A 24432-nucleotide genomic window follows, 5' to 3' on the forward strand; every position below is an offset into this window, starting at 1 on the left:
GAAATTTTTTACTTGGTTCAGGAGAGGGAAATTTTTCAGACATCATTTCATTTCACTTGAGTTTTGAGTCGCTCTTATAGCTTTCTATCTAAAAACAAACAAAAAAATCCTAATTAATTTCTTTTTAATATCCATATTGTTCACTAGGTCTTATTTATCCCTAATGTATTATTGTAACATTTCTGAGGAAAATGTTCCCAACTCTGGGTCAGGGGAAAAGAGCCATCTCCAACTTAGAAATTAACTCGCAGTATACAAAGCATTCTTAAGTCAGTTGATGCAAACTTAAAACTGTCCCCAGAGGAACAATCGTGTAAGCGGTGGTTTCGTCCCAGGTCAGCTTGTACAACTCACCATGTGATGAAATTTACCACAGTATCCTTTCACCACACACGGTGCTGTTTTAACAGCGTTAAATGAATTAAACAAGGAGGTCGTTAGACTGAGGTGGCGTTAACGCCTTAGCAGCCTAGGTTAAGCAGACCAAAACCTAAGCCTGAAATGCCTCAAGGTTAGGAAATCAAAACCTGAGAAAAACCAATCGCAGACAGCCAACTGGGCTTTCCAAATAAGGCAACTGCTTAGGCTACAGCCAATCAAATAATTTCCTTGCTTTGCTTTCGCCTCTTCTTTATAAACGTCTTTCCCCAGCTCCTGGTGGTGGAGCCTTCTCTCCACTTCCGGTTTCTCGCTGTCAGATTGGAATTGATTTTCCCTTAACTCAACTCATAAAATGTAATATGCCTCAGTTTATCTTTTAACAATAGCAAAGCACATCCACCCCTCCAGGTAGAGGATAGAAACAGTTGTCTCAGCCCCACTGTAAGAGCAGAGAATCTTCCGGCTTTGGTCAGAGGAGCTCGGTGTGGGATCAAAGCATATTCGGGAGCAGGAAGTGCTGGCTGCTCTCCCGGGAGCTGCCCCGGCAGGGACAGACAGCGTCATAAGAAGGGCTTCAGCAGCGCCTTCCCCTCTGCCGACCTTAAGGCAGGCTCTCCAAGCAGCAGCCCAGGATTCCCTTGACAAGGCAAACTAGACCTCGTTTCCATCTCAAAGCTCTCCAAGGTTTCCCAGCATACTTGGGAAAAACTCAGTCCTTACTCTGACCTGCATGATCTCTGGCTTCTGGCTGCTTCTCTGATCTCATTTCCTGCCACTCTTCCCCCCACTCTCTCTGCTCCAGCCCCTTTAGCCTCCTCTCAGTTCTTCAGACAGGTCCCCACGTTCCCAGTTCAAGGCCTCTGACTTGTGGATCTCTCTACCTGGAATGCCTTCCCCCAGATGACACAGGACTTGCTTTCTCATTTAATTTCTGCTCTAATGTCACCTTCCTAGAAAGGTTTTCTCCGATGACCATAAAATAGCACTCCACTCACTCTCAAGCAATGACCTTGCTTCTTTTTTTATCACAGCACTTAATACTCTCTGACTTATTACATATTTGTTTATCTTCCTTAGTACAATGTAAGCTTCATTAGGGTAGACAATTAGTTTTCTTCGCCACTGTGTTCTCTAAAACAGTGCATGGCACATGGTACACGTCATACATATTTGTTAAATGAATGAATGAGAGGTATGGCTCTCTAAGAAAATTTTTCACAAATCACAGCCTGCCTACATTTAAAGTTGGCTTCTGTCATCTCAGCATATATCAGCCAATGCCAGGGACAGATATGTTAAATAGGAAGAAGAAGGAATAGTCAGCCATACAATAACTAAAACATTCCTCTTGACAAGAGATTTTCACATATTGGGGTATATGGGGTAACTTCTGGTTCAAAATTGATTTGGCTTGAACTAAAGATGCCTGACTTATGGCCTCTCAAACATATATTATACATCTGCTTTAACCATTAAAGTAAAGAGTGCACTTTCTTTTTTTTTTTTGTGAGGAAGATTAGCCCTGAGCTAACATCCGATGCCAATCCTGCTCTTTTTTTTGCTGAGGGAAACTGGCCCTGGACTAACATCCATGCCCATCTTCCTCTACTTTATATGGGACGCTGCCACAGCATGGCTTGACAAGCGGTGCGTCTATGTGCACCCAGGATCCGAACCTGAGAACCCTGGGCCGCCACAGCAGGGTGCGTGCACTTAACTGCTGCGCCACCGGGCCGGCTCCCAAGAGTGCACTCTCTTAAGATAAGAATGCATACTTTCCCTCCTATGCCAGTATTGGTAATGCCCATATTAGTCCCTTTCCCTGTTAGTCCCTTTCCCAACTTCAGGGTCATGTTGACCTGCTGATTTGCAGTTGAATACCTCTTTGAAACTTTGATGAATATGTATCCTGGGTGTGTTTAATGTATGTTCTTTGTTCTAAAAAGGTATAAGACTGGACTGAAAACTGTGCTTCTCTGAAACGCTTTCTTCCTTTGTGAAAACTACCTTCCTGGATTATAATCCTCACCCTGGCTCAAGTAAAATCACTTTGTCTCTCTTATCTATGGAATGGTTATTGGTTATTTTGCATCAACACCCGGAAGAAAGTCCATTCTGGAAAATTAACAACCAGAAATTTTTAAAAATCAATGTATGGAACCTTTCATCTTATCACTTGTGCCCTGATTATAGCCAGAAGCTCTGAAGCTATCCGCAACTGCACTCTCCCTACTCCTGTGTATTTTCCAAATTGTGCATCTCTGTGTGGTCCTCTAAAGCACTTAACTCAAACGGATAATACTTAAGGCTATTGGCTTTCACAGGTGTAACAGCTTCACTTTCAACATACCTCAGCCTTGAAGGCTTAGGGAGACAACCTACTCAGCAGGAATGATGATTGCTGACCAAGGAATGAAAGTGTGTTAGAGCTGAGACATCTAAGAAATTATTTAATCAACCCCCTAAATTTATGTTTGAGCAAATCAAGGCCCAGAGAGAAGTTGCTGAAGGGCACCAGACTATGCCACCCGAAAAAAGTCTCTTTGACAGATATATTATTTTGAACTAAAGGCCGTTGAGAACCAGCAGACACAGAAAAAGCGCCAAAAATGTGGCACAGGTTTTCCTTTTTTAAAGGAAATTTACATTCATAAAGAAAATTTCTTTTAAAAATGTCTCCCCTTCCCATACCGGGAAGAGAAGGACTCTTAGCTTATCAATGGAGAAGGCACCAACTTAAACCTGCATAACAAACCCTACTAAACAATCCTTGTTTATCACCTTCCCATAACTTACCTCCCTCGCCCAAAGCCCAAAACCTCTTTTTATTTATTTGGCGTAAGATGGTATATAAACCCAAATTCTACCCACTCTTTTGGGTTATTCACTGGGTTCTCCATTTGTATGCATGATGTACATGTTAATAAACTTCTGTTTGCTTTTCTCTTGTTAGTCTGTCTTTTGCAGTGTAATTTACAGGGCTCCAGCTGGAGAACCTAAGATGAGTAGAGGAAAAAGGTTTTTTTCCCTCCCCTACATTGCTGATGAATCTTTATAATTTCACTAAATATCTTAATAAACAGGTGTTGTTTACAAGACATTATTTATCATTTCCCCCACTTTTGTTAATTTAGGAGCATAAATTTGTGTTGCGTGATTCAGTTATTTCTTTAACGAACAAGTCTTTAAAACTTGGTGTCATGGACAACTGTTGACTTTTGCCTGCCTCGTAACCCTCCATTCCTCCCCTAGACACATACACCTCTGAATCACTTACTCTTTCCTCATCCTGAGCCCAGGTCCTTGGATGGAATGAAAACCATCCTTGGCTACAGAAGTCAGCCTCTGACCCAAGCCTAGTTAATAGGAGCATAGACTAGCCCTGTTCACAGTAACTGGTTCATGAATGGACACATGACCCAATTAGATCTATTACAGGACACTGAAGTCCTAGTTACAGGAGTAAACAGGAGAGGAAAATTCAAGAAGATAAGTCTTGATCCACAGTCAGCCACAGAGAGAAAGCCTGCCTGAAAAGTGAGCCAACACAACTGAAAGCAAAGACAACAGATGGAATGAAACTGAGACCTGATGACATCGTCAGGTCCCTTAGATCCAGTTATGTCTACATGTTGATTTCTCAGTTAGGTCAATACACTGAGTTGAGTTTTCTGTCACATGCCACCAAAAGTATACTAACAATAACTACAGAGAGTGTTGTATGAATTTACAGAGGAAAAGCAAATATAGGGATATTATATAGAGAGTGATCTGAACACACAAGAATAAAGCTTTTCACATTCATTCACCTCAATAAAGAGGCTAAAACTAGAAGCAATATAAACATATAGTTAGCAAGATTCTTGGCTCTAGTTTAAATCAAGGAACCTACTGCCTGAGTTTTAATCATCTGCACACTTTCTTCTATCCCAATCTCTAGCAGAAATAAGTGCCAATAAATTGTTCTAGAAAGAAAAAACCTTATGAATCAAATTTCTATTTCTACTGGCTGATGAAAAAGTTTTTAGTATAAAAAGATACTGTAATAAAAACACTGCAGCTGCAAAAAATTAAGATAAATTTGAAGATTTGTTTTTACTCTTAAGGCAGAAAAATTGATGACTGTAACTCCAACTGCATACATAACTATCCACTATCCCTGTGACCCATAAATGTAGCTACAAAAAAATGCTGTCATGCATACCAGCTTTCAGCTGGAGGGAATAATAGCCCCAGCCAGAAGGGTTCAATTTTCCCTTTTCTCTGTGTGGGGTCACTCACCTAATAAAATTGGCTGTAATAATAATCAGCAAAACAAAATGGAAAAGCTACATTGAGGTAAGCACTTTTCAATTGCAACTCTATTTTTAAAAAGTATAGTAAAAGTCCTTTTTTAGCAACACATTTTCCCATCTTGAGGAGCTTTGGAAGGTTTCACGTACTCACAGTCCTCTCTGGAGGGCTACAATCCATGAGTTATTGGCTAAATAATCTGCTCTCACCCAACAACTCAAACATGTATTTGTAGTTTGACTGGAGGTAGAGCCATAGTTTCTGTGATTATCCATAGCTGTGTCTGTACAGAAACAAAAGTTGTGCTTATCAACATTAACGTAGAAAATTAGGTCAATCCAACGAGTTCAAGAGAAAAAGAAGACACTCTCACCTAATGGTGAGTAAATTGAAACCAATGTGTTTTTATTATGAATTAGACGAAAAGCTTCCTCAATTCTTTACTTATATGTGTAAAAACAACAAAAATGAATTGAATCTTCTATTAATTTAAAAGTGGATTGACATAATAAAGACGCCCATTCTCCCCAAATTGATCTATAGTTTCGTTGTAATTCCTAACAAATTCCCAATAAGTTTTCTTGTAGATATGGATAAGCTTATTCTAAAATTTATACTGGGAGAGAAGTCAAGATGGCGGCATAGGCAGACTCTGAACTCACCTCCTCCCGCGGACACAGCCAATTTACAACTACTCGTGGAAAAATTACCCCTGAGACAGAACTGAAAACTGCATAAGAGGAACTCCTGCAACAACGGACAATCCTAACTGAGGTGGAAGAGGCAGAGACTCCCTTCTGGAGAGGAAAAACGCCGCCTTCACAAGCCACCAGCTTCACGGCCGCCGGAGCAGCTCACAGATACGCAGCCTCCCTGGAGGCGCGGGGCCCTGAGCCGGGAGCACCCCCGCTGGGGGCATTTTGTGGACCCAGCACAATCGAGATGAGTGGCATAATATCTGACTTTGCCTGCTACTAAAACATTGGGGAGCACCCCCAGAAAAGCTGGTTCACAAAGAAACTAAAACTGGCTCTCAAAGGGCCGGTGCGCAAACTCACCCGTTTCAGAAAGCAACCTAAAATCACCAGAAAGAAAGGTGCACAGTGCTTTGGTGAAAAGAGACTCACCTAATAGGCCCTGTGTGCATCTCGGTGAGAGGTGAGACCTCTCCAGGGACTGGGACATTGGCGGCGGCCATTGTTGTGGCCTGGTGTGGGCGTGCTGACACAGACGCCATTGGAGTTCTCTCTGAGGCCTGCTAGCCCAGGGTCTGCCCCACCCGCTAGAGCACCGATTTAATCCAGCTCAGCCAGGGCAGGCAACCCACTCTGGAGACTGGCCCCACCCAACAACAAGCCTTCAAGCAACTTGTGGGCCTGTGTAAATTGGTGACTGGATTCTCTGCAGCCTGGCAACTGAGCCGACTTCAGTGGGGCAGGGCATGTACGAGGAGTGGATGGAGAGTGTGGAGCCGTGGTGGAATGTGTGGGGCTCCCGCCTTGCAGAGACTGGTTCCGCCTCGGGAGCTCGGGGCACGCACACAGGGCAGGACTGTGTTGACTGTGTATGTGGACCTGTGGGTGGTGGGGCTTGTCAGCTGCAGAAGACTTGTGCTTCTCAAAGATCCACATAGGGGGTTTGCCCCACCTTCCAAAGCCTGAAACAATTGGGTGCCCCTGTGCCTGAGGCCAGCCCCACCCAGTTGCAATCCTCAGAGAGCTGACAAGACACCTAAAGGCTGGAGGCTTCTAGTAATTGTAAGCCCCTGAGCCTAACAACCTGCCACGCTGGGGGCCTACTCACTTAAAAGAAATACTGCAACACAAATGTGGTATTAGAATTTGCAGCCAACTGTGCTGGGGCTCCCCACACCTGATAAAGAGACTGAAGGGCCCACAACAACTACAAGCAGCTGAGCATTACAACAGCTGTCCAGGAGCATAACTCGGCCTCCCTGGGCACCTACAGGGAGAGCAAACAGGCCACAACAGAAGGACACACGTAGCCCACATAGGGGTCACCCCTGGAACATTGAGAACTGAGGGAAGCACACTGCAGGCCTCCTAAGCCATCACTTACATAAGGTCACCTATACAAGAGCAGGAGACATAGCTGACCTACCTAATATGTAGACACAAGCACAGGGAAAGAGGCAAAATGAGGAGGGAAAGGAATACATTCCAAGTAAGGGAACAGGACAAAACCCCAGAAAAGGAACTAAGTGAAACAGAAATGAGCAACCTACCTCACAGAGAGTTCAAACAAAGAGTGTTAAGGATGCTCACTGATCTTGGGAGAATAGATGAACTCAGTGAGAATGTCAACAAAGAAATGGAAGATATAAAAAAGAACCAATCAGAAATGAAGAATACAATACTGGAAATGAAAAATTCACTAGAGGGACTCAAAAGCAGAGTAGAGGATACAGAAGAACAGATCTGTGAGCTGGACGAAAGACTAGAAGAAATTACCCAAGCCGAACAGGTAAAAGAGAAAAGAATTAAAAAGAGTGAGGACAGTCTAAGGGACCTCTGGGACAACATCAAGCGCACTAACATCCGTGTTATAGGTGTCCTGGAAGGAGAAGAGCGAGACAAAGGGGCAGAGAATCTATTTCAAGAAATAATAGATGAAAACTTCTCTAACCTAAGGAAGGAAACAGACATCCAGGTACAGGAAGCAGAGAGAGCCCCAAACAAGATAAACCCAAAGAGGCCCACACCAAGACACATCATAATCAAAATGTCCAGAATTAAAGATAAAGAGAGAATCCTAAAAGCCGCAAGAGAAAGTCAAGTTACATACAAAGGAAACCCCATAAGGCTATCAGCTGACTTCTCAGCAGAAACCTTACAGGCTAGAAGAGAATGGCATGATATATTTAAAGTGCTAAAAGGAAAAAACTTACAGCCAAGAATACACTACCCAGCAAGGTTATCATTCAAAATGGAAGGAAAGATCAAAAATTTCCCAGACAAGCAAAAATTAAAGGAGTTTGTCACCAAGAAACCAGTGCTATGAGAAATGTTAAAGGGACTGATTTAAGGGGAAAAGGGAAGACCACAAATGGGAAAAATGATCTATTTCCATGATAACAGGGTAATGGATACAAATGCACAAAAAAGAGGTTAGATATGATATCAAAAACATAAAAGGAGGGAGGAGGGGAGTTAAAGAGTAGAGCTTTCAGACAGGGGTGAAACTAAAGAGACCATCAATTCTGTATAGAACGAGAAAGGAACAGAGAAGGACTACTGAAACACTGAGAAAAAAAAGTTAAAAAATGGCAGTAAGTACATACTTATCAATAGCTACTTTAAACGTCAATGGACTAAATGCTCCAAGTAAAAGGCATAGGGTGGCTGATTGGATAAAAAAACAAGACCCATATATATGCTGCATACAAGAGACACACTTCAGACCTAAAGACACTCACAAACTGAAAGTGAAGGGATGGAAAAAGATACTCCACGCAAATGGCAATGAAAAGAAAGCTGGGGTAGCAGTACTCATATCAGACAAAATAGACTTTAAAACAAAAACTGTAAAAAGAGACAAAGAAGGGCATTACATAATGATCAAGGGAAGAATCCAACAAGAGGATGTAACACTTGTAAATATCTATGCAGCCAATGTTGGTGCACCTAAATATATAAAGCAATTATTAACAGACATAAAAAGAGAAATAGACAGTAACACAATAATAGTAGGGAACTTGAACACTCCACTTACACCGATGGATAGATCACCCAAACAGAAGATCAATAAGGAAACATTGGCCTTAAATGATACACTAGAACAGATGGACCTAGTAGATATACACAGAGCATTCCATCAAAAAACCGAAGAATACACATTCTTTTCAAATGCACATGGAACATTCTCCAGGATTGACCACATATTAGGCCACAAAACAAGTCTCCATAAATTTAAGAAGATTGAAATAATACCAAGCATCTTTTCTGACCACAACGGTATGAAACTAGAAATCAACTATAGGAAGAAAATCAGAAAAGCCACAAATACGTGCAGATTAAACAAAATGCTACTGAACAATGACTGGGTCAATGAAGAAATCAAAGAAGAAATCAAAAAATACCTGGAGACAAATGAAAATGAAAATACGACATACCAGAATTTATGAGATACAGCAAAGCGGTTCTAAGAGGGAAGTTTATAGCAATACAGGCCTATCTCAACAAAAAAGAAAAATCTCAAATAAACAGTCTAACAATGCACCTAAAGGAACTGGAAAAAGAAGAACAAACAAAGCCCAAAATCAGTAGAAGAAGGGAAATAATAATAATCAGAGCAGAAATAAATGAAATAGAGACCAAAAAAACAATAGAAAAAATTAATAAAATCAAGAGCTGGTTCTTTGAAAAGATCAACAAAATTGACAAACCTTTAGCTAGACTCACCAAGAAAAAAAGAGAGAAGGCACAAATAAGTAAAATCAGAAATGAAAGAGGAGAAATTACAACAGACACCTCAGAAATACAAAAGATTATAAGAGAATACAATGAAAAGCTTTATGCCAACCAGTTCGACAATTTGGAAGAAATGGATAAATTCTTAGAATCATACAACCTTCCAAAACTGGATCAAGAAGAAGTAGAGAATTTGAATAGACCAATCACCAGTAAGGAGATCGAAACAGTAATCAAAAACCTCCCCAAAAATAAAAGTCCGGGACCAGACAGCTTCCCTGGTGAATTCTACCAAACATTCAAAGAAGACTTAATACCTAGCCTTCTCAAACTCTTCCAAAAAATTGAGGAGGGAGGGAAGCTCCCTAACTCATTCTACGAAGCCAACATTACGCTGATACCAAAACCAGACAAAGACAGCACAAAAAAAAAGAAAATTACAGGCCAATATCACTGATGAACATCAATGCAAAAATCCTCAACAAAATACTAGCAAATCGCGTACAACAATACGTTAAAAAGATTGTACACCATGATCAAGTGGGATTTAGTCCAGGTATGCAGGGATGGTTTAACATTTGCAAATCAATCAACATGATACACCACATTAATAAAATGAAGAATAAAAATCACATGATCATCTCAATAGATGCAGGGAAAGCATTTGACAAGATACAGCATCCATTTGTGATAAAAACTCTGAATAAAATGGGTATAGAAGGAAAATACCTCAACATAATAAAGACCATATATGAGAAACCCACAGCTAATATCATCCTCAATGGTGAAAAACTGAAAGCTATCCCTCTAAGAACAGGAACCAGACAAGGATGCCCACTGTCACCACTCCTATTTAACATAGTACTGGAAGTCCTAGCCAGAGCAATCAGGCAAGAGAAAGAAAGAAAAGGGATCAAAATTGGAAAAGAAGAAGTGAAACTGTCGCTATTTGCAGATGACGTAATTTTATATATAGAAAACCCTAAAGAATCCACCAGAAAACTTTTAGAAGTAATAAACGAATACGGTAAAGTTGCAGGATACAAAATCAACATACAAAAATCAGTTGCATTTCTATACACTAACAACGAAGTAGCAGAAAGAGAAATTAAGAATACAATCCCATTTACAATTGCAACAAAAAGAATAAAATACCAAGGAATAAACTTAACCAAAGAGGTGAAAGAGCTGTACACGGAAAACTATAAAACATTTCTGACAGAAATTGAAGAAGACACAAAGAAATGGAAAGATATTCCGTGCTCTTGGATTGGAAGAATTAACATAGTTAAGATGTCCATACTTCCTAAAGCAATCTATAGATCCAATGCAATCCCTATCAAAGTTCCAACAACATTTTTCACAGAAATAGAACAAAGAATCCTAAAATTTATATGGAACAACAAAAGACCCCGAATAGCTAAAGGAATCCTGAGAAAAAAGAACAAAGCTGGAGGTATCACACTCCCTGATTTCAAAATATACTACAAAGCTATAGTCACCAAAACAGCATGGTACTGGCACAAAAACAGACACACAGATCAATGGAATAGAATCGAAAGCCCAGAAATAAACCCACACATCTATGGACAGCTAATCTTTGACAAAGGAGCCAAGAACATACCATGGAGAAAAGAAAGTCTCTTCAACAAATGGTGTTGGTAAAACTGGATAGCCACATGCAAAAAAATGAAAGTAGACCCTTACTTTACACCATACACAAAAATTAACTCCAAATGGATTAAAGACTTGAATGTAAGACCTGAAACTATGAAACTTCTAGAAGAAAACATAGGCAGTATGCTCTTTGACATTGGTCTTAGCAACATATTTTCAAGCACCATGTCTGACCGGGCAAGAGAAACAATAGAAAAAATAAACAAATGGGACTACATCAAACTAAAAAGCTTCTGCACAGCAAAGGAAACCATCAACAAAACGAAAAGACAATCTAACAATTGGGAGAAGATATTTGCAAACCATACATCTGATAATGGCTTAATCTCCAAAATATATAAAGAACTCATGCATCTCAACAACAAAAAAACTAACAACCCAATTAAAAAATGGGCAAAAGACCTGAACAGACATTTCTCCAAAGAAGATAGACAGATGGCCAACAGACACATGAAAAGATGTTCAAAATCATTAACTATCAGGGAAATGCAAATCAAAACTACAATGAGATATCACCTCCCACCCGTCAGAATGGCTATAATTAACAAGACAGGAAACAACATGTGTTGGAGAGGATGTGGCGAGAGGGGAACTCTCATACACTGCTGGTGGGAGTGTAAACTGGTGCAGCCACTATGGAAAACAGTATGGAGATTCCCCAAAAAATCAAGGCTAGAACTACCATATGATCCAGCTATTCCACTGTTGGGTATTTATCCAAAGAACTTGAAAACACCAATGTGTAAAGATACATGCACCCCTGTGTTCATTGCAGCGTTATTCACAATAGCCAAGACTTGGAAGCAACCTAAGTGCCCATCAAGGGACGAATGGATAAAGAAGATGTGGTATATATACACAATGGAATACTACTCAGCCATAAGAAATGATGAAATCCAGCCATTTGTGACAACATGGATGGACATAGAGGGTATTATGCAAAGTGAAATAAGTCAGAGGGAGAAGGTCAAATACCGTATGATTTCCTTCATTAAGTAGTAGATAATAACAACAATAGACAAACACATAGAGACAGAGATTGGATTGGTGGTTACCAGAGGGGAAGGGGGGAGGGAGGAGGGAGAAAGGGATAATTCAGCACATGTGTGTGGTGATGGGTTGTAATTAGTATTTGGGTGGTGAACATGATGTAAGCTATGCAGAAATAGAAGTTTAATGATGTACACCTGAAATTTATACAATGTTATAAACCAATGTTACTGCAATAAACAAAAAAATTAAAATTTAAATTAAAAAAATAAAAATAAACATGTTACATTAGGAGAAAAAAAAAAAGAAAACAGTATGGAGATTCCTCAAAAAATCAAGGACAGAACTACCATATGATCTAGCTATTCCACTGCTGGGTATTTCCCCAAAGAACTTGAAAACACTAATGCATAAAGATACATGCACCCCTGTGTTCATTGCAGCGTTATTCACAATAGCCAAGACTTGGAAGCAACTTAAGTGCCCATCAAGAGACAAATGGATAAAGAAGATGTGGTATATATACACAATGGAATACTACTCAGCCATAAGAAACGATGAAATCCAGGCATTTGTGACAACATGGATGGACATTGAGGGTATTATGCAAAGTGAAATAAGTCAGAGGGAGAAGGTCAAATACCGTATGATTTCCTACATTAAGTAGTAAATAACAACAACAAAAACAAACACATGGAGACAGAGATTGGATTGGTGGTTACCAGAGGGGAAGGGGGGAGGGAGGAGGGAGAAAGGGATAATTCGGCACATGTGTGTGGTGATGGGTTGTAGTTAGTATTTGGGTGGTGAACACGATGTAATCTATGCAGAAATAGAAGTATAATGATGTACACCTGAAACTTATACAATGTTATAAACCAATGTTACTGCAATAAACAAAAAATTTTAAAAAAAAAGTCCACAAAAAAAATGGAAGAGTCAACAGAAATGAAAAAATAAAATAAAATAAAATAAAAGGCAATTTGTCTCTGTTCTCCAAGCAAAAAATAAAATAAAATAAAATTTATACTGAAAGACACAAGAATTAGAATAGCTAAGACAGTTTTGCAAAAGAAGAATAATGGAAGGAATCACTCCACCCAATGCTAAGGCTTGCTACATAGTTACAGTAATTAAGACAATGTGGGAACCCTCAAACACCGCTGGTGGGAATGCAAGCTGTTGCAGCCACTATGGAAAACAGGATGGAGATTCCTCAAAAAATTAGAAATAGAAATACTATATGACCCAGCTATCCCACTGCTGGGTACTTATCCAAAGAACATGAAATCAATAGTGCAAAGAGATTTATGTACCCGTACGTTCATTGCAGCATTATCCACGATAGCCAAGATGTGGAAGCAACCCAAGTGCCCATCAACTGATGACTGGATAAAGAAGATATGGTGTATATACATACAATGGAATACTACTCAGCCATAAAAAGGAGACAAAATCGTACCATTTGCAACAACATGGATGGACCTTGAGGGTATTATGTTAAGCTAAATAAGCCAGACAAAGACAAACATTGTATGATTTCACTCATATGTGGAAGATAACCACGTGGATAAGGAGAACAGATTAGTGCTTACCAGAGGGGAAGGGGGTTGGGGGAGTGGGTGAAAAGGGTCAAGGGGCACTTATGCGTGGTGGTGGATAAAAACTAGACTATTGATGGTGAGCACGATGCAGTCTATACAGAAACTGATATACAATAATGTATACCTGAAATTACACAATGTTGTAAACCAATATGACCTCAATAAAATAACTTTTTAAAAAAGACAATGTGGTGTTAGTGGAGGGATAGATGCACAGATCAAGGGAAGAGAACAGAGAACACAGAAACAGACCCACACAAACATGCCTGACTGATTTCTGTCAAAGGTGCAAAAGCAATTCAATAGAGGAAGGATATCCCTTTCAACAAACGATGCTGGAGAAATTAGGCATGCACAGGCAAAAATAAATAAATAATAACCTTGCCCTAAACCTTAAACCTTATACAAAAATCAACTCAAAAGGATGATAGACTTAAATGTAAAACTATAAAACTTTTGGACAAAAACATAGGAGAAAATTTTCAGGACCAAGAGCTAGATTTGACACTAGAAGCACAATCCATAAGAGAAAAAATAACAATAAATTGGACCCCATCAAAATTAAAAATATTTGCTTGGCAAAAGACCCTGTGCAGAACAGGAAAAGAGAAGCATCAGACTGGGAGAAAGTATTTGCAAACCATGTATCTGACAGAGGACTTGTATATAGAATATATAAAGAACCTCAAATTCAGTAGTACTAGCTTCCATTGCCACAGTCATAGCTTGATAGGTTCTGCAGACCTACTCCCCAGAGAAACAATCATAACTGGTAAAATTACAAAAACAAAGTTTCTGGAAGAAATATTTATTCAAGAAAATCTACTAAAATTTGGTAAGAACTGGACTGGGGGTGGTAAAAAAATTAATAAGTAAATAAAATTCGGTAAGAACAGCAAGAGTCTGTGGCAATCAACTACATCCCACTCCCCCACCCCCATCTCAGCTCAGCATGACAGTATTTCCACTCTAGGTGGGTGCAGCCAAGAACACAGTAATTCCTCTCCCTCCAACTCACAGTCAAGAGCTGTGCTATCTCCCTGGGAGGGACAGGCCGCCAGCATTTCTCTTCCTTCCCCCCAGATCCATGTTGTGGAGGCTAAATTCAGTCATGTGCAGCCTGGATGTCAGGACACCCTTTCTCTACCAGCCCCATCGTAGAGTAGAGGCTCTACCGCAGGCGGGGCACTCAGTGCTATGAAGACGCTGAGAAAGTGGATCACTCATACACTGCTGGTGGGAATGTAAAATAGTACAGTCACTTTGGAAAAGAGTATGGCAGTTCCTCACAAAGCTAACTATGTGCTTACCATGCAACCCAGCAATTGCACTCCTGGGCATTTTCACAGAGAAATGAAAATTTATGTTCAGGGGCTGGCCCCACGGCATAGTGGTTAAGTTTGTGCACTCCACTTCGGCGGCCCGAGGTTCCCAGGTTTGGATTGCAGGTGCAGACATATGCACTGCTCATCAAGCCATGCTGTGGCAGCATCCCATATACAAAATTGAGGAAGATGGGCACAGATGTTAGCTCAGGGCTAATCTTCCTCAGCAAAAAGAGGAAAGATTGGCAACGGATGTTAGCTCAGAGCCAATCTTTCTCATCAAAAAAAAAAATTTTTTGAAAAAATAAATTTATGTTCACCCAAAAGTTTGTACATGAATATTCATAGTAGCTTTATTCATAATAGACAAAAAAGCTGGAAACAACCCAAACGTCTTTCCATAGGTGATTGGTTAAACAAACTGTGTTACATCATAATACGGAATACTACTCAGCAGTGAAAAGGACCTGATACACTAAACTTAGACGGATCTCAAGAAAATTATATTGAGTAAAAAAAAAAGCCCATCTCAAAAGGTTACATACTCTATGATTCCATTTATATAACATTCTTGACATGACAAAATGATAGAGATGGAGAACAGATTAGTGGTTGCCAGGGATTGGAGGTGAGTGGCTGTGGCTAAGAAAAAGTAGCAGAAGGATCCTTGTGATGGAACTGTTCTGTGTATTGACTGTGGTTGTGGTCACGTGAATGTACTCGTGATAAAACTGCATAGGACAAAATACATACACACACACACACAAATGAGTGCATGTAAAACTGGTGAAATCTGAAGAAAATCGATGGATTGCATCCATGTGTTATGAGAGGTTTGGGGATTCGATCGGAGACGTAAAAGAAACTTTCCACTCCAAACAAATGGACTGAAGGTATATTTTATTATATAGAGGATAGTAAAGGCGATAGTCCGCAAACAGGTCCGAATAGGTCAAATAATAAGAGGGGAAAAACACCAGCTTGACTGGAAAGGGAAAACATCCACATTGGCTGAGATAGCAGCAGATTCGAATAGGTCATATAATAAGAGGGAAAAACATCAGATCGATCGAAAAGGGAAACACCAGATGGACTGAAGGGAAATGACACAAATCAACCGGAAAGAGAAACACCAAGTTGACCGAAAAGAGAACACATCAGATCAATTACTTCACAATAAATCAATTACTCACAACATCCACGCCCCACTGCCGGGAGAGTCCTGTCAATCAACACGGCTGGGCAAGGATCACACGTCCTGGGCAAGGCGTCCCTTCCACAGGTGGAACTCTCACCGGGTCTCAGTCTCCAGCAGTTTTTTATAGCATCAATCATTTCCAGAGTAAGCAGTTACAGAGCTTTTTTCAGAGCAAGCATCTAGTGTTCCCATGCACAAATGGTTATCAGTGGCATACGTGCACTGAGCACCCCCCCGCCCGGCTGTCGTCCCAGCCCAGTAGTTGTGTACGTGCATTGTTTACCTTGCTTATCGTCCCAGCCCGGCACAGATGGCCAGTCTGCCCCAGGCTGCGCCGCCCGAAAGGCCTTGAAATTTTTACACATTGCAACTATCTCCATGGGAGAAGGGCCAGTTCCCACCACGCAGAAAGCAGCTTTTATATTTCTTTTTGTGCTGGCGGCTGTAGGTCAATGGAGCGGCCAAACATGGCTGTACTCATGTCAAGACACCACGTCAATTTCCTGTTTGTAATATTGCACCATAGTAATGCAGGAGTTACTATGGGGGAAACTGGGTGAAGGGTACATGGGATTTCTCTCTATACATCTACAATTATCTCAAAGTAAAATGTTTTTTAATGAGAGTGCAGAGAACGTCATGCAAAGTTGAATGCTCAGATGGTTTTTAGGCTCTTTACTTTGGCTCTTTATGACACCAAAGACAAAAAAAAATAGTGTTTGAGGGCTACTACATCCAGCTATGGTCTCCTGGTAGCTAACAGGTTGAGAAATTTGCTTTTGTTAGTCACAGGTTTTACAGCGGAAGTGATCTGGCGCTGAGCAAAGCACGCGGTCCACGGTGTCGTGGGCATGGAATCGGGTCCTGGCTTTGTCTCCTGCAAGATCTGTGGCATTGAATACGTTACTTACTCTCTCCCAAAGTCAGGCCTGTAAAATGGTATAAAAATAATAACTTCTTACAGAATTCTGTGAAAATTAAATGTGATAAAATATATAAACAAATGGCCGTATTAAAGGGTTAAACGATTATTGCTGCTAAATAGAAATAAAGCCATAATGGTACTTCACAGCTCACCTAATCAAGTCCCTGGATTATACAGATGAGAAATCTGAGGCCGGGAAAAGTAACTGAGAGTAGACAAAGAGTGGCCTATCAGGTGAGGAGCAAGGACAATTGTCTCTCTAAGGCCCTGCCCTTTGGAAGACCTGTCCCATTTTTATAAGAGAGAGATTTTAAGCATTTGAAGGGCATCACTTCTTATTCAACTTTTTATCTCCCACGGCACCCAGGTGCTACTGCACACAATATAGTCGTTTCATGAATGAGGACAGATTCAATTACCAAGGAAAATTGCATAGGCAAATTCTAACAATATATATTTATTTCATATACAATTTTTTGTCATATTGTTAGTCTCAATGCTTTCTCCCTCTATCTCAGCAGAAAGAGAGCAAAGTTCAATATTTGCAGATATTTGTTTCTAAATTTTCTTATGTGGTGATACAATCAAGCACCTCAGCCACTTTTTATTTCATTAAAATCCAAATTGTGTCAACATAGGCATTGTCTTTGCCTGTGGAAAATGAGCTTTTTTGGTCTTTTCCCTTTATGGAAACTGAGCAGATGTCAAAACTGACAGGCTTTTCTTGGGGAATATCTGGACATTTTACATTTTCGTTCTATTTCTGTAAAGTTATTCTGAATAAAACCTTTAGTACACCTAAAACTAATACAATGTTATATGTCAATTCTATCTCAACTAAAAAAAAATCACCGTAGATATAAGCTGTGTTTGATGACTGAGTGGTGGACATTCTTCAGTCTTAGAAACCAAAAGAAGGGTCTAAGCAATGCTTCATGTCAAGATCCACTGTTCTTTAGAAAAATGATAGAGGTGAAGCAAAATGGCCAAGGAAAGGTAGATCAGAGACGGACAGACACTCAGTGGAGAGGGTGAGTCCTCAGCCTGTAGCTAGAAGACCCTTGGCAGAAGAGAAGGTACACAGTTCTCACAAGAAATCTGTGAAACCGTAAATGCACCTCACATCACGTGTGTGTCTCACACATACATACTACTTCCAAGGGCACAATAATTCTGTTGAAATTAATAAAGAAAATTAAGTTTTAAAAATCAACATGGGGGGCCCAGCCCAGTAGTGCAGCAGTTAAATGCACGTGCTCCGCTTCGGTGGCCCAGGGTTGGCAGATTCGGATCCTGAGCGCGCACCGGCGCACCTCTTGTCAAGCCATGCTGTGGTGGCGTCCCATATAAAGTAGAGGAAGATGGGCACAGATGTCAGCCCAGGGCCAATCTTCCTCAGCAAATAAGAGGAAGAGTGGCATTGGATGTTAGCTCAAGGCTGATCTTCCTCGCAAAAAAAAAATCGACATAGGGATTGAGGATTCATCTATTTAAAAAAACTTCAGGATTTTGTTTTACAGCAATGTTTTAGTTCTCAAAGTCTTCAGGCTTTTTGTACTGCTTGATAGACCTGAATTTTCAAGTTCTTACCTGAGCCAATAATAAGAAATACGTCTAAGAGAATGTTTTTGCTGAGCTCCTGGACCAGGAATATATTCATCTTTACCAATGCATGTTCTGATAACCTTCTATAACTTTCTATGTCTCATTCTTTAACTCATTTCTTTCGTAAGCTGGTCCTGCTGAAACAGTAACTTGAAGCTCTCTAAGGGGTCCCCCACCATAACATCAGCTTTCTGGACTCGACTGTGTCACCTCAATTCCTCAGGGCTTAGTAATAATAAAAACTTCTACATGTAGAGCACTTTAAATTTTTCAAAACACATTAACCATATAATTTTATCCTGTGACTCGTTTATTGATGGTATTTTTTTTTATGTTTAAGGGTGAGGATGAGAACGGGAAAAGAGACTGCCCTAGTTCGCAAAGATAGAGCTCGGACCAACAGGCAGGAGCCCTTCTGCCTCTGGCTCAGCTCACTCCCTGACAGTAATCAGCACTCACTGCCACTTGCCCTGAGCCTTCCGGAAGCTGTATTAGTGGTATCAGAAGAGACCCCCACCTGGACGGTCTACCAAGGGGAAATGTTACCTCTCAGGAGACCGTGTGCTTGAAGCTCCTGGGGGTGTTCACATGGAAACTGAACAGCCAATTAAAGCGGATTCAGTCACATGCAAGGTTAGACAGGAAGACTTTGAGGGTCATTTCTAACTGAAATTCTGTGATTATAACAAAATACTTTCAATCTAAACTACAATTTTTTTTAGTAAATTGCTTTCTCATCTTCCTTCTTCCTTACAGACTATGATTGTTAAAAAGAAAAAAATGCTAAAGGTGTTGTGTAAAAAAGCACTTGGAGTCTCACTTTTTGCCTCGTTTTTTGAGTCAATGCTCTACCACATTAATAAATCCAGATGAACGAAAGGCTGTGGCTGCTGCTGCTGCACACAGCAGATTTGACACCCAATCAATTTCTCTTCTGGGTGTGAGTGTCGCAATATTTTGAGAACTGATATTCACCTAAGTATCTGGATACAAATGGCAACAGTGTTTTTCATTACTTTATGAGCTCTGTCAGAATAATCATTGCCAGAATGCTGCCATAATTGGTGGTGGGTGAAAGATAATTTTAGGTGCTTGTTGGTGGATATTTTTATAACGGTACCAGTTTGCTGAGAAGTCCATTCTCTGGTATCATATGGTCAATGATACAATGTCTTTTACTTTCAAAGGAAAGACTTGTTGAATCATTTTGCCAGTGTATAAAGACGGTGGATGCTGTTCTTTATTTTATCATAAATATGGTAATTTTCATCACATAAAAGTATGCTAAATGCCTAAACTCACTTTGGTAATTACTCTTTTTCAATAAAATAAATAATATATTAATTATATTACTCACAGAAGAGTAAAATATTACTCATAGAAGAGTAAAATAAGGTAGTGATCTTAGTTTCTATAATTGAATTAAACCACCTTATGAGACCCTATCCCACTGATGGGGGGAGGGAAAGGTGCATTCAGATTTCCTAATTAAAGCTAATTTCACATGTTCTTTCTTAAAACAGTCTCTTTCAAGTAAATACTCAGTTAATTCAAAGTATACCTTCCTATGAGGGTTTTTTCCCCTCTATTCCTTTTTTCTACCATGGCGTCTGCTTCCCGAGGCAGCCTTTCCAACTTCATAGCAATAAGGTAGGGGCCTTAGTTTAACCTTAAAGGGACCATTAGACAAGACTTCATTTGCTTGGAGATTATGCTTTTCATTCTGTTGCATTTACTTATGATGTCTCTATTTAGCTGCAAGATTTCTTCTGATTTTTTTCAAAATGCATACAATTTTTTTCCTTTTTAAACATCATTGCAATGATAATGGCTACAAGAGACATCATGTTTTAGACTCATTTGCAAGCTCAATGAAAAGCTCCGTATTTTAAATAAACATCTAAGTATTTCTTTCTTTCTTAATATCTCTTTTCATTTGGTTTCCCTATGCATTTTTCTAGCTGTGGTTCGAGTGGTGCTCTTATCTTCTTTGCTGCCAGTGCCAGAGCAATGGGTCTCAGGGACAAAACTCACCTCCTTGATTCTAGGTTGTTCTAAACTTTCCTCATTACCATGGACATTGTCACTGATTTCAGACATCCTATTTTTGTTCACTGATCCCTCTTCCTAGTTGTCTTTTTAATTTTAAGTTGTTACACATTTAAAATGTAAATTGACTGACAGTAAGAAAAAATCATCTAAAATGTCCCCAAAATTTCAATATTTCTTTCTTATCAGAGAACACACCACAGGAAGTGGAGCTAAGCACAGCCAGTAACCAGATGCCTATAAAGTAATATTTCTTCAGCTGCAGTTGTAGAAGAATGTTGATCAGATATGTGAACCAACTATGTTTGTGTATATGTGTAACAAAAATTTGAGAAAAATAATAGCATTGATTCATAAACTGTTAAACATGTTTCTCAAAAAACTAACTCTGGTGAGTCTTCAGGAACTCAAGGAGGAAGCTCATGTTTTCCAGCTAGCCTGTCTCATAGACCAGAACTATGTATGTCGACCTGTGACATTGCCATATACGGTGGACACTGTGATACTTCCCCCCGAGTGTCCCATCCAAGGGAGGGATTTTTGGCCCAGCTGCTGGAGGTACTGTCCCCAGACAGTTTTCAGCTGTCAGCTCCTTCAGGATCAGCCTCAACTGCAGAGAGCCAGCTTGCCTAACGTCGTACCCTTCCCAGGGACACCCACGTCCCATGACTGACCAATGCAGGCTTGGTCCTTCCAGTCCAGTGCACGACAATGCTGACAGAGGATTTTAGCTCCAGGTCTCTCTGTAGGGTCTGCAGAGGTTATCATGGGGTCTGCTTTGCAGCTCCACTTCCGACCTCAGGTCAGTCCTGCGTCCTTTCCTTTCCTTCCACAGTAAACATCCTGCAGGCTAACCTGGATCTCAGTGTCTGCTTCCTTGAGAACTCAACCCGCAGAAGCATAATCATCTTCCTGAAATACTAGAGTCCTGCTTCTTACAGTGCTGATACCACCATCACAGAAAACTCCCCAATTTTCCAGTCACTCATTATACCATGGTATAAAATGTTATACCATCTAGCCCAGTGGTTCTCAATGACATGGAGAGATTTTCTTTTTTAATGCTAGTATCCAGCCCAATTAACTCTGGGAGTGGGCCCTAGGAGTTGATAGTTTTTCAAAATCTCTCCACGGGATTCTAAAATGCCGGGATTGAGAACATTCTAGGTTTTCAGGAAAAATATACAATTACAATTAACCAAGGTGGAAGAAAAGGATTCCGCTGTGTATGTTTGTGCTTACATATGCTAAAACACGTCTCCACCACCTAACCTGCCAGCCGTTCTACACACACACGCACCACCTCTGCTTTCCCTCATGTTCCAGCAGGCGAAATATTTGTGCTCCCGGGTAAGGCCAGTTTCGCCATCTGTGCAGTGAACTCCATCTTCTCAAGGACTTCTCTCTAGAAAATGCCCCCTCCTGCCTCTGCATCACTATTTTTCTCTTTCAGGGCTGCAGTGTTCCCACTAGCATGCAAACAGGCAGAAATGTCTCCATTCTCTACAAAAAGAAACAGCTCAACCCCACAGCCTTCTCCAGCCGCTTCCAGCCTTCTAGCTCCTGCCACATTTCTCTGCTCCTGCTTCAGGAAAACATCTTCACAGAGCTGATTATATGTGCTTTTTCCATTTCCTCTCCTTCCATTCTCTCCTGAACCTACTTTAATCAGGCTTTTATCCCCACCCTCCAACCACAGCTGCTCTTATCAAGGTTGCAGTGACATCCACATTGCCAGGCTCAGTGGTTAATTCTTCTTCTTACAAACCTATCAGGAGCCTTTTGTTTGTTTGTTTTCTGTGAGGAAAATCAGCCCTGAGCTAACATCCATGCCAGTCCTCCTCCTTTTTCTTCTTTTCTCCCCAAAGCCCCAGTAGATAGTTGTATGTCATAGTTGCACATCCTTCTAGTTGCTGTATGTGGGACGCGGCCTCAGCATGGCCGGAGAAGCGGTGCGTCAGTGCTCTCCCAGGATCCGAACTCAGGCTGCCAGTAGCCAAGGGCGCACACTTAACCCCCAAGCCACGGGGCCGGCTCCTATCAAGAGCCTTTGACAGAGTCCCTCACTCTTATGACACTGTCTGCACTTGGAGTCCTGGACAGCACACCCTCTTGAGATTCTCTCCCTTCCCTCATGGTCCTCCTTTTCAGTCTTCTTTGCTGACTCCTCTTCATTTTCCCAGCCTCTACACTTTACTTTCCTGAAGAGCTCATCTCTTCTCTTTGCTGTCTGTATTTGCTCTTTAGGAAATTATCCAAGTTTTATGGCTTTAAATACTATCTATATGCTTGAGAATCCCAAATGTAAATTCCCACTGTAGACTGTTCCCCTGAATTCCAAGCTTATTTATCCCAGCTAACTATTCCAATCTCCACTTGGATATCTAATTGTCATGTCACACTTATCATGTCTAAAACCAAATACATTTCTTCCCCAAAGCTGCTACTTCCCCAGTCTTCTCAATCTCAATAAATAGCAGCTCCATCCTAGTTGCTTCTGCCAAAATCTTTGAAGTCATTCTTAACTGTTCTCTTTTGATTCCACCTCACAAATTCTGTAGCTCTACCTTTAAAACAAATCCAGCTAAGACTGCTTCCCATTACCACCCTACCTAAGCAACCATCATCTCTCAAAATAAATCCCAGTGTGCTGAGGAGTTTATGGGCATGCTCTTCTTGCCCCGGACTACCTGTCCAGGTGTATCTCCTACAACTCCCCTCCATGAATATCTGTCTCACAGGATGCAGGGTACCATTGTACTTTGTGATGTCAATCTCTCCCACCAGACTGTGAGCAAGTTCTTAGTTGTCTCTTTATCCCCATTTAGAGTGCAGTGACTGAGCACAAATTTCAGGTTTCAATAAACGGTAAGTGGATGAATAATGAATAAATGATCTATCAATGTTACAATATTGACTAGAATGGATAAAGAGATATATTGATCTACATGACAGAAAATTCAAGAAGCTATTATTAACTACATTCACTGTGCATTCCAACTGGAAAGAATTTCACACTTGCTTTGATGCATGCATTTTTCTCTTTGATTCAGTCGGTAGAATTGAATTGTCTTTCTTCTTTTTCAGGGGCTGATTAATTTAAACGAAAGGGCATGTGTGGTGACCCTCATAGCACACTGACCAAGTTAGTTGACTCCAATAATTCAATATGCGCAAAGAAAGCCTGTTGAAACAAGACAAGAGCTAACTAAGCCAACAAAATCAGTCCTAAAAATTTAGAAGACCCCTAATAAGCTACATATTATTTTAATTATCTCAAAATTGTTTGTAAAGAGATTAGGTAGCTATCACATATTCTTGGATAACTCAAGTTGGCAGAATATAATCTTTTTAAAGTTTTGACCATTTTTATTTTTAATTTAGGTCTACTTGATATTAGTTCAAAGAGGCTTACACCTGTCCAAAATTGAAATTAATGTGCCATTTCCCTAATGAGAGTGACTTCATGATTTGCATTCACATTGATTCTCAACAGTCTTGCTTAAAATTGTTTTGAATTAGAGTTTCATAGTTAGGATTTAACATTTAAATCATATTCAGGAGACTGTGCATATGGTTAAACAGACTGCCAGAATAAATTACGAACTAACAAAATAGTAATCTATTACTTTAAGGCATTTGGTAAGTCATACTGTAGTTATCCTTTCACATCTTCTTACAAAAATATCCTCTTAGGTTTCTTAGCCACAGTTCACCCCTCTCTTTTGACCAGCGACACTTGCTTACAGTGATGTCACCGTCACCATTGCCACCCCAGGGTTCAAAGCTTAGTGGTGTGCTATGGGCCAATGACATGAGGCAGAAATTCAGTAAAAGACCTAATGTGTTTGCTTATGTTCTTACTAACCTGAGCTCTGCTCTCTTTTCCCATAAATATAGCTTAGCCTCCAGTAATGCCTTTTTCAACTTATAATATCACCTTCCCAATACTCTA

General features: G+C 40.3%; 1 long non-coding RNA gene across 1 annotated transcript in view; it reads right to left on the reverse strand.

Annotated features, from left to right (window-relative positions):
• The window catches only part of LOC131410928 (uncharacterized), a 110642-nt gene extending 94537 nt beyond the window's left edge, over positions 1–16105 (reverse strand). The window contains exon 1 of the long non-coding RNA XR_009221437.1: positions 15894–16105. This is a non-coding gene — a long non-coding RNA (uncharacterized LOC131410928). The remainder of the gene's footprint in view (positions 1–15893) is intronic.
• Between the last annotated feature and the right edge of the window lie 8327 nt (positions 16106–24432).

This window comes from Diceros bicornis, chromosome 10 (genome assembly GCF_020826845.1).
Source record: "Diceros bicornis minor isolate mBicDic1 chromosome 10, mDicBic1.mat.cur, whole genome shotgun sequence".
In the NCBI taxonomy this organism is placed as follows: Eukaryota; Metazoa; Chordata; class Mammalia; order Perissodactyla; family Rhinocerotidae; genus Diceros; species Diceros bicornis.